Source organism: Zingiber officinale, chromosome 8B (genome assembly GCF_018446385.1).
Source record: "Zingiber officinale cultivar Zhangliang chromosome 8B, Zo_v1.1, whole genome shotgun sequence".
Lineage (NCBI taxonomy): Eukaryota > Viridiplantae > Streptophyta > Magnoliopsida > Zingiberales > Zingiberaceae > Zingiber > Zingiber officinale.
Window position 1 is genome coordinate 99269229 of NC_056001.1, and position 10548 is coordinate 99279776.

At 38.7% G+C, this 10548-nt stretch overlaps 1 pseudogene; it reads right to left on the reverse strand.

Moving 5' to 3' along the window:
* Positions 1-726: 726 nt before the first annotated feature.
* On the reverse strand, positions 727-4854 carry LOC122014084 (annotated as a pseudogene).
* Positions 4855-10548: the final 5694 nt, after the last annotated feature.

Sequence of the window (10548 nt, forward strand, 5' to 3'; positions counted from 1 at the left end):
TCAACCTTTATATAAAGAATTGTAATTAACAAGTGCAATTTTAACAAAGATAACTAAAAACAAAAGAAAATCATTTTTCCTTTCTAAGAAACTTGAGACTTAAAAGGGATATAAAATTGCTTTAGTTCAATTTAGAATAGAAAGAACAAGATGTGTTAATCGAACAAGAAGAGAAAAATCAAAATAATCCATTAGTACCCTTAAACTCATTTTATAATAGCTATAAAATTATTACTTGCATAACAACATATTCATCTAGCAAGATGAGTTGGGAAGGATAACAGTATCTCACATAAAATGATGGATTCCACTTATTATTCTTCATAATTCGTGTATTGATTTATCTTGTCACTTCTATTGAAATTTCTAGACGGAGAAAGAGAAATAACTAAATATCATTGTTTGTTTTGCGTAGAGTGTCACTTAATGAAAATTAAATTTTACTTATGACTATAAGTATGATCTTCTCTTCTTGTTGTTGTCATTAATATTGGGTTGAGAGTTTATTGATAATAAAAAAGTGTAGATATATGTGTCATGATCTACTATGACAATTTAAACTTTTCATCAGACTTCTAGTTGGTGTTAGAAGATAAATATGTTTCGTATCGGTTCCTAAAATTTTATTGCCTATGTTTCACTATGGAAACTAGAAGGCTATTTTGGAGCAACTTGAAGGTGCCTGAAATATATTGGATCAATATTTGAGTTCAAAATCAAACATGTTTATTCATCATCGTCGATCAGTGTAGCATCCTTAGATCCTAGTTTGGCGATCTCACGAACCATCTCGATCGGAATACCGAAACCATAAACCATTTGGTTCACTGCATCGGCAAGCTAAGCTCATTACTTCTCATCCAACACTCAGTTGATTTTAGCTTTAGAACCTAATAGAAATTTATTAATGACTTGATTCTAGTCAGGGTGGCATTTCATATTAATATCAAGTTCTAAATAGTCTTGAAAATTATAACACAATAGCCCTGATTTGATATTTAAGGTCTTGTTTATTTGAGATGGAAATAAAAATTATAGAAAGATTTTCACGATAAAAAACTTTCCTCTATTTATTTCGTAAAAATGGATAAATTATTCGTAAACGGATCAAGCTAAGCCGTAAGCAACTACAATGAAAAGTAATAGATTCTAGGGTGAACCACTCGGCTCCACCTATTTCCATTTTTGAAAAAATAATGGCATGTAGAGCCACACTAGCAATACCAGCATTGTAAGCATATCTCGCTTAATCTAGCAAATTGGTATCACAGAGTTGTATAAAACTTCCCCATTTCTGTTTCTATTCGCAGAATAACATCATAAGACCGTTAAAGGTTCTAGTTGATCTTGTAATTTCCTAGTACCAATCAATAATTAGACAAATCTTTTGTTTAGCTAAGATTCTTGTATTTCGTTGGTTGCGTTATAATAACCTGAACTATTACAATATAGTTTTGTTTCCTCATCCTCAGGAGGCAACTTTGAAGTCCATAGCCGGAGATTGTCCCTTAGCAACTGTATGATCAAAGCGCTATCTTCATGCGGTTCCTCACTCGAGTTGTCTTGCTCTGCAACTGCAAGATCAAAAGCTTGCTTTGCCAGATAGCATGCCCTAAAGAAATCAACAAGCCATAAAGATAAGAGCAGAATCAACCAAATAATAACAGATGCATAATTTGGAAAGAAGGCATATATACCTATCAGGAGAATTTAGGATTTCGTAGTACAATACTGAAAAATTTAGAGCCAGGCCGAGTCTAATAGGATGAGTTGGAAGCAAATTGATTTTGGCTTTCTCATAGGCAATCTATGGAGATGGAAAATATTACAAGTAGCCATTAAGAATGCAAGACGTAAAAGAATAAGTTGTCTATAATGTTTTAAAGAATACGAGATCCTTATCCAAGATGCTAAAGATAAAGGTTATAGGATCTTGACATGCCTCATAAGCTTTCATTGATTGATCAGCTGCTTTTTGTTTTTCTTCTCCAGTCTTGAACTCTGCAAGGTAGCGAGAATAATCGCCCTTCCTAAGAAAAAAACAAAACCTTCTTAAATATATCTAATTCTTACACAAAAAAAATGTTGCACTTTCTTGAGAACATGACTTCTGAAATCTTCTGAGAAACAATGCTGCATTTTCTCAGATGGAAGAGAAAGGGAAAGAAAGAAATGATAAAAAGGAGGTGAAGCGAAGTTCCGGCCCAAGTTACTTCTGAATGAAAATCCAATCAAACTGCATGGTTGGCTTGCAAACTTACCAACCCTTTCATCATGTTGGACTAAGAGAACCTTTTTTACAAGGGTACCTTTCCTACAAAAATTCAGGGTTCAAAGTACTATTGTAATTTGTAAAACGAGTTATAAATACTGATATGTGTTCATCACATTCTGATTATTTTTGTGGGAAACACGATCGATCTCGTTCATCATAACTTAGCAATCTTGCACATGACAGCCTATGTTTAATAATTGCACATCTTATAGTTTTGATGCCATAGTTAACAAAATATAATACCTTTACTTGCTAGTCCACAGAATATATTAATTCATAACTTCATGTCTAATCATCAGACTTTAGTTTCAGTTCTTATTGATTGTAATGAACCCCCTTTCCCCATTGTTGGAGCTTCATCAGTGAACCAACACCAACATAGATTGATTAAATTGGAAAAACAAAATAAAAGAAAATAATTCTTTGTTAACTAGGCACAATTCATGGATACTGTGTACTTTTAAAATGATTGAAATGTCACTTACAATCTTGTAGAAGTACATGAATCAAGTAGCCGTCCGTGATTTACCTCCTCCATGTTGGCCCTGGGACGGATTGGCGGGGGCGCTGGGGGTGAGCGTATTCGCCTTTTGCCACCATGAATCAAGAAAGTGTCAATGCAATTCCTTAGTCACCAAAAGCAAAGCAACTTTAGATACACATAAGCAATCAGAGAAACAAGAATAAGTATGCTCAACAAAGCTTGATTTGGTGGCATAATCATCAATTCAAATTAACAACTCTGATAACTGATAAGTAGTAACAATTATCAACCAGCCATCTGGCCAAAAACTTTAGAAGATTAAATTAATAGACAAAGTGGTAAAAAATACTTGTTACAAAAGTGCATAACTGGGACAAACAAACAATCTTGCATAGTAAAAAACAGATAAACAAGCTAAGCCGTTCAATAGGCCTTTTTCTAAGTCATTATCATGATGGTTAAACAATTTAAACATAAAAAAAAAAAGTTCTATGCTATATCTATTTCCTTTTCGCACACAGTAAGAAATTTTAATCCTCGCCAACATTTATGACAACTAGTTTGTTTCAGTTCCCAACTCTAACTTTTCAAATTTGTGCTGCCTAAGAATTTTATTCAACTTCAAAATTTTGAAACAAGAAATTGAAAATAATAGTAAGTTTGGCTGGTTGATAATTAGCATAATGTTTGAGAATAATATGCTTACATTTTGTGATAGAAAATTGTTGGTTCGGTACTACTCGAAAATGGGATAAGATGTTGTTCAATGAAGGCCAAAATTTCATCACAAATCTGGACCAGTTCTTCTTCTACCTTCTGCCGATAGCTTTGGATTAACTTAACACTCTGCTCGTTGCTGCTGGACTCCTGTTTTTTGCTCAATCAAAGACATGATGTGCCATGCGGTTCGATGAGATCCAACAACCTTCTTGTAGCCCACTGAGAGGAGGTTTCTCTCCTCTGCTGTTAACTCTACATCAAGCTTGGCAACTTTTTTCATGTTTTCAACCATTTCTATATCAACATTACAAATTACAATCACAATGTCCAACAAATAACAAAATTCAAACCCATAATCTTAGCCATAAAATTACCAATCAGGAACATCAATCGGATTAAAGAGCAACATGATAAAAAAGCCACTAGGGATCGACAAAAGTGCTCTATTAAAAATTGTAAAATAATAATAATAATAATAAATAAAAACAAAAAAAAGGAGGCACCTTTCCCATTCAAATAGCTTAATCCCTTAAAAAAATAATAGAAAGGGAGTAAATTCACACCTATTTACTCCGACACTGAAAGGAGAACTGAAATGAAAAGATAAAAGTACGAGATTTAGGTCAAAAGAAATACGGCGAAGCAGAGGCAGATAGATAGATTAAAAAAAAAGAAAAAGATCACCATCATAGTGCTCGGCTTTCTCTGCGAGTTTGGCGAGAAATACGAAACTTTCTCATTCTCCATGTCGACATCGACTGCATGGAAGAAGAACTTGAGGAATTTGAAGAACGAACCGTCCGGTCCCAAACATGTTATTCACGCGCCAGGCGGATTCCATAAAAGAGGAGAGTTTAGCCTATTGGCCCGATAAAGGCGGCCCATGTTTCTCCATCGAAAATCGAAACCGGAATTTTATGAAATCACGCCTCTAATATTTCATATTTTATGTCTGTAAATTAACTTCAGAAAAAAAACTACAAACCCACACATAAATGTACGTAAAAAACTTAATTTACAAGTTAATTTATAAATTTGTTTATACTTATTATTAACTTTGATCCTGTCTAAAATATGTGAAGTGGTACGTTGACTCTGGTGAATGATGATCTTGGATGAAGATAGCCTCCTGGAGACCTAAAAGAATCTCTCCATGATCCTACGCATAGCGAGACAAACCAACAAAGCGTTAGTGACCTGTGACCGGGGTGGGGATCACTGGATAGACCCTCCGACGCTCAAGTCAGTTTCTCTCTCAAGAGTGGAAGAAGAAGAAGAAGAAAAACAATAATTGAAGTACTTTGAAATTGATTTTAGATGCTAGAATTTGCGTACCTTGCCAACGGAGGGGATCCTCCTTTTTATACTACCTCATGTGCCCTTCATACTCGTGAAGCAGTCTCCGATTCATTAGGGTTTGTTAGGAGATGAAGTCATATCCCGAGCTTCTTGCAATAATCTTTTTAAGGAATTTTTTTTGTATCCCAGATGTACTTCTTTTATCGTTTGTGACTCATATTTATGATGAGATATGCATATGAACACATCATTATAACTGAAGAAGCTTCTAGAAGATATTTCCCGTCAAGTTTGCCGGAGTGTCATACTCATATATTTCTGTTAAGCATGTTTCGACCGATCGTTCAAGTCGGCCGTATATATATTGAGAATACCTCCTGCTAAGAATGTTTCGGTTCAAGAATACTTATGAACTTTAGGAGGCTGAGTGCCCTTACGTCCGGTCAGATTTTATCCAGCCGAATGCATACTGACCATAAGCTACCGGCCGGTAATATACCATAAGCTGCTATAAAGTTAAGTACCTTTACGCTCGGTCGAACTTTGCCTGACTGAGCGCGTGAAGACACACATTGGTACCCGCTCGACCTTCCCTCGGCCAATAATATATTAAGAGTTTTCATAAGGCTAAATGCCTCTACGCTTGGTTGGACTTTGCTTGACCGAGCGCGTGCTGGCACTCATTGGTGTCGACTCAGCCTCACTCGGCCGGTAATATACTAAGAGTTTCCATAAGGCTAAATGCCTTTACGCTCGGTCGGGCGTTGCCTGACCAAGCGCGTGCAAGCACTCATTGTTACCCACTCGGCCTTCACTCGGCCGGTAATATACTAAGAGCTTCCATAAGGCAAAATGCCTTTACGATTAGTCGGGCTTTGCCTGACCAAGCGCGTGCAGTTACTCATTGGTACCCACTCGGCCTTCACTCGATCGATAATATACTAAGAGCTTCTATAAGGCTAAATGTCTTTATGCTTGGTCGAGCTTTGCCTAACCAAGCGCATGCAGGCATTCCTTGGTGTTGGACGGCGTTGACCGGCTAGGGGGGTTGAATAGTCCTGCACAAATTAAAACACAACCCTTCTCGAACTTTTAAAAGAACACTTGCATATAATTAAATAAAGAAAGCAATAAACTAAAAGAAAGGCTCATAGACTTGACTTGGTTATAACCGGGAAGATTATTAATCTAAGGAATGAATCACACACTAAAAAGATCTCCTTCAGGAGGAGAAGCGTCTTACAGCAGTGAAAGCGCAAAAACTAAAAAATAAACTAGAAATGAAAGATCACAAGTGTTATATTGCTAATTCTTGTTCTTGTCAAAAGCTTCTGGACTAAGGCTGTATTTATAGCCTTGGTTGGGGCACCAGGAAGGTTCTAGGTGCCTGGGAGGGGGATAAAATTTTATCCCCTTCGCAACGGATTGCGGTTAAACGTAATTTGGTCAAAATTAGGTTCTGGGTGCTCGGAATCGTTCTGGGTGCCTGGACTGGTCCGGGTGTTCGGAATGGGTCCGGGCGCCCAGACCACTAAAGTCAACTTAGTTGACTTTTGGTCGGGGCCCTCTGCTTCGGTGCTGCTCGCCTCGGTTCGGGTCTTCCGCTCCGGCTCTGCTCGTTTGGGTGATTTCGGCCAACCGAAATAAGGCTCACCCGAAACCAATTTCGGCCTTCTCGAGCAACCTTCCGCTCCGGCTTCTCGTCCCTCAGAAACACCGCGCGCTTCCTTCTCGTCCGCCCGCGTACTCTTCCGCAGTGCCTCATCCCTCGGACGCACAGAGCCCGTCGGCTCTCTCCCGTGCCGTCCTTCTCGCTAGCTGCGTCTTTTGCTCGACTCCCTGTGCTCCTAAGCTCCTGCACACTTAGACACAAGATTAAAACACCATAGGACTTAACTTAACTTGTTGATTACACCAAAACAACCTTGGGGTTCCAACAATCTCCTCATTTTTGATGTGAACAACCTAAGTTAAGTTAGGGTAAATAGACATAAAAGTAAAACAAATAATATTGCAATAAAGTGTAAAAAAAAAATATAAAAATAATTGTAATTTACCTCCCCCTAGACTTAACCTTTTCCTTCTCCCCTTTTGATCACATAAAAAATGGGGTACCAAGAGAAAATCTAAGGATAATAATTTTGAACACTTTTGAAAAATTTTGAAACTTATTTCAATACTTTTTTAGAAAAAATTTCTAAGCAGAAAAAAATTTCTAAGTTAAAAAAAATCTAAGTTTAGACAATTTTGCAGAAAAAAAATTCTAGAAAAAAAATTTCTAAAATTTTTCAAGTATAAATATTTTTGAGAATTTACAAATGAATTGAGTAACCTTTTAAAACATTATTTAATTTCAATTTAATATTTTTTTAGTTAGTCAATTAAACTTTTTATTTCAATACTTGGCTTCTAAGCAGTGGCGAGACACTAGACCTTCTTGATTATTGGAGCAACGACCACTTTCGAGACAAAGTATCATAAAGAAATTAAATGTTTAATTTTTTTGCTGAAAGCACCAAGTCTAATTAAAGTTTAAGTTAGACAAGACTTTGGAACTCAATGTAGGTTCCAGCCAACTGGATTAACTAAGAACTTTTTGGGGATATATTTATTTGAAATATTCCTAATTTGTTCCTTGTGATATCTATAATACCAATTAAAATGAGTGAATTTTCTAAAGCTTGTATTTGATGAATATGTATGATTTTTCAAGTTATCTACTTATCTTTTCAAATTTTCATTTTCTACTTTTACTTTGTCTAACTCTTCTAATGGGCAAGATTTAGCTAGAATTAATTTTAAATTCTTAATCTCTTTTTCAAATTTACAGCAATCTTTAGTTAATATAATTTAACGAACTTAAATAATTTATCGGGAGGAAGAGATCGTACCTGACTTACCTTGTCGATCTCATTATCCATGTCTCCCCCTGAACTGTTGCTTTCTTCCGACGTAGCTCCCCTTTCATCGATGCTCTTGATGCTCATTTCGGATGAGCTTGAATCGTAGTCCTCGTCTTGATGACTTTCCATTAATGCAAGTTCGGAAAAAGCCTTGACTTCCGATTCGGACGGCGTATCATCCCACGTCGCTTTTAGTGTCTTGAATTTGTTCGGTTGGACAGACTTCTTTACTTTGTCCTTGCTTCTTAGCTTGGGGCAGTTGTCCTTGACGTGCCCTTCTTCATTGCAGTGGTAGCATCGGATCGTCCTTTTCTTTCTACCATGCGGATGATTAGTTTTTCTAGGTTTACATAATTTCTTAAAGCACCTTACCATCATTACCAGTTCCTCATCATCGAGAGAAGACTCTGACTCAGGTTCGTCTCTCGATGCTTTGAGGGCGATGTTGTTCTTCTTCTCCTACGTACCTACACATCTCGATTCATGCACTTCAAATGTGGAAAATAATTCTTATAAGGAAATAGATTCTAAGTCCTTAGATATATAAAAAGCATCTACTAGTGATGCCCATTTTGTGTTCCTAGGGAAGACATTAAAAGAATACCTTAGCGAATCTTGGTTACTTACCTTTTCTCCGAGATTCGAGAATTCGGTGATGAGCTACTTAATCCTCGAGTGGAGATGCGCAATGGTTTCGTCCTCTCCGAATTGCAAGTTGGTGAGTTGGTTACGAAGTAAATCCCGTCTCGCGAGCTTGGCTTCAGACGTCCCTTCGTGTAGCTCAACGAACTTCTCCTAAAGTTCCTTTGCTGAGTTGTAGGTGCCGATCCGGTTGACTTCTTATGGCGGAAGGATGCTTAGCAGATGAAACTCTGCTTTGTCATTTGCCACATAGTTGGCCTGCTCCTTTTTCGTCCACTGGTATTCCTCCTTACCTTCGGGTGCTACAAAATCAAACTTCATTATTAAAAGTAATTCGAAGTCGGTTTTAAAAAATACCTGCATTCGCTTTTTCCAGCCAGCGAATTCCCCTTTTAACTTTGACGAGTATATACTTGGTCCGACCATTGATTCTGTGCTTCGATCGGCGGTTAGTCCTCCTGAAGCATCCTGGCTCTGATACCACTTATTGGACCGTGTTGACCGGCTAGAAAGGGGGGGGGGGGGTTGAATAGCCCTGCATAAATTAAAACACAACCCTTCTCAAACTTTTAAAATAACACTTGCATATAATTAAATAAAGAAAGCAATAAACTAAAAGAAGAAGCTTACAGACATGACTTAGTTACAACTGGTGAGGTTGTTAATCCAAGAAATGAATCACACACTAAAAAGATCTCTTTCAGGCGGAGAAGTCTCTTACAGCAGTGAAAGCGTAAAAAAAAGAAGCTAAACTTGAAATGGAAGCTCATAAGTGTTATATTGCTAATTCTTGTTCTTATCAAAAGCTTCTGGACCAAGGCTATATTTATAGCCTTGGTCGGGGTGCCTGGAGGGTTCTAGGAACTTGGGAGGGGGATAAAATTTTATCCCCTTCGCAATGGATCGTGGTCAAACGCGATTCCGTCAAAATTAGGTTCCAGGCACCCGGAATCGCTCCGGGCGCTCAGACTGGTCCGGACGCTCGGAATGGGTCCAAGTGCCTGGACTACTAAAATCAACTTAGTTGACTTTTGGTCTGGGCCCTTGGCTCTAGTGTTGCTCACATCGGTCCGAGTCTTCCACTACGGCTCCGCTCGCTTGGGTGATTTCAGCCAACTGAAATAAGGCTCACCCGAAGCCAATTTCGTCCTTCTTAAGCAACCTTCCGCTCCGGCTTCTTGTCCCTTGGAAACGCCGCACGCTTCCTTCTCGTCCACCTGTGTACTCTTCTGCAGCGCCTCATCCCTTGGACACACCGAGCCCGTCGGCTCTCTCCCGTGTCGTCCTTCTCGCTAGCTGCGTCTTTTGATCGAATCCTTGTGCTCCTAAGCTCTTGCACACTTAGACACAAGGTTAAAACACAACATGACCTAACTTAACTTATTGATCACATCAAAACAACCTTGGGGTTCCAACACTTGGTGCCCACTTGGCCTTCACTCGGCCGGTAATATACTAAGAGCTTCTATAAGGCTAAATGCTTCTACACTCGGTCAGACTTTGCCTGACCGAGCGCGTGTAGGCACACATTGGTGCTCGCTCGATCTTCACTCGGCCGGTAATATACTAAGATCTTCTATAAGGCTAAATGCCTTTACGCTCGGTTGGACTTTGCTTGACCGAGTGTGTGCAGACACACATTGGTGCCCACTCGACCTTCACTCGGCTGGTAATATACTAAAAGTTTTCATAAGGCTAAATGCCTTTATGCTCGGTCATGCCTTGCTTGGCCGAGCGTATATGAGCACATGGGTACTCACTTGGCTTTTGATCGACTGGTAATGTACTAAAAGTCATACATAATGTTGAGTGTCTTTATTCTCAGTTGGGCTTTGTTCGATCGAGCGTATATGAGCATACTGGTTCTCGCTCGGCCTTCGGTCGACCAGTAACATGTTAAGGACTATCTACAAGGCTAAGGGCCCTTATGCTCGGTCGGACTTTGCTAAGCCAAGCCTATATATGCGCACTGGCTCTCGCTCAACCTTTGGTCGGCCGGTAATACACTGAGAGCTATTTATAAGGCTAAGTGCCTTTATACTTGGTCGGGCTTTTCCTGACCGAGCGCGCAAAGGCTCTTTGGCTATATACCTATCTTATCTTTCTCGATCTTGACTCCTTCTTCATTTGATAGGTCGTCCTATCATAACCCATATCACTAGCCTCCCCTTTAAGTCTAGTCAAAGGAGGTATGCCCGACTGGCCAGACACGAGTTTCAATTTTG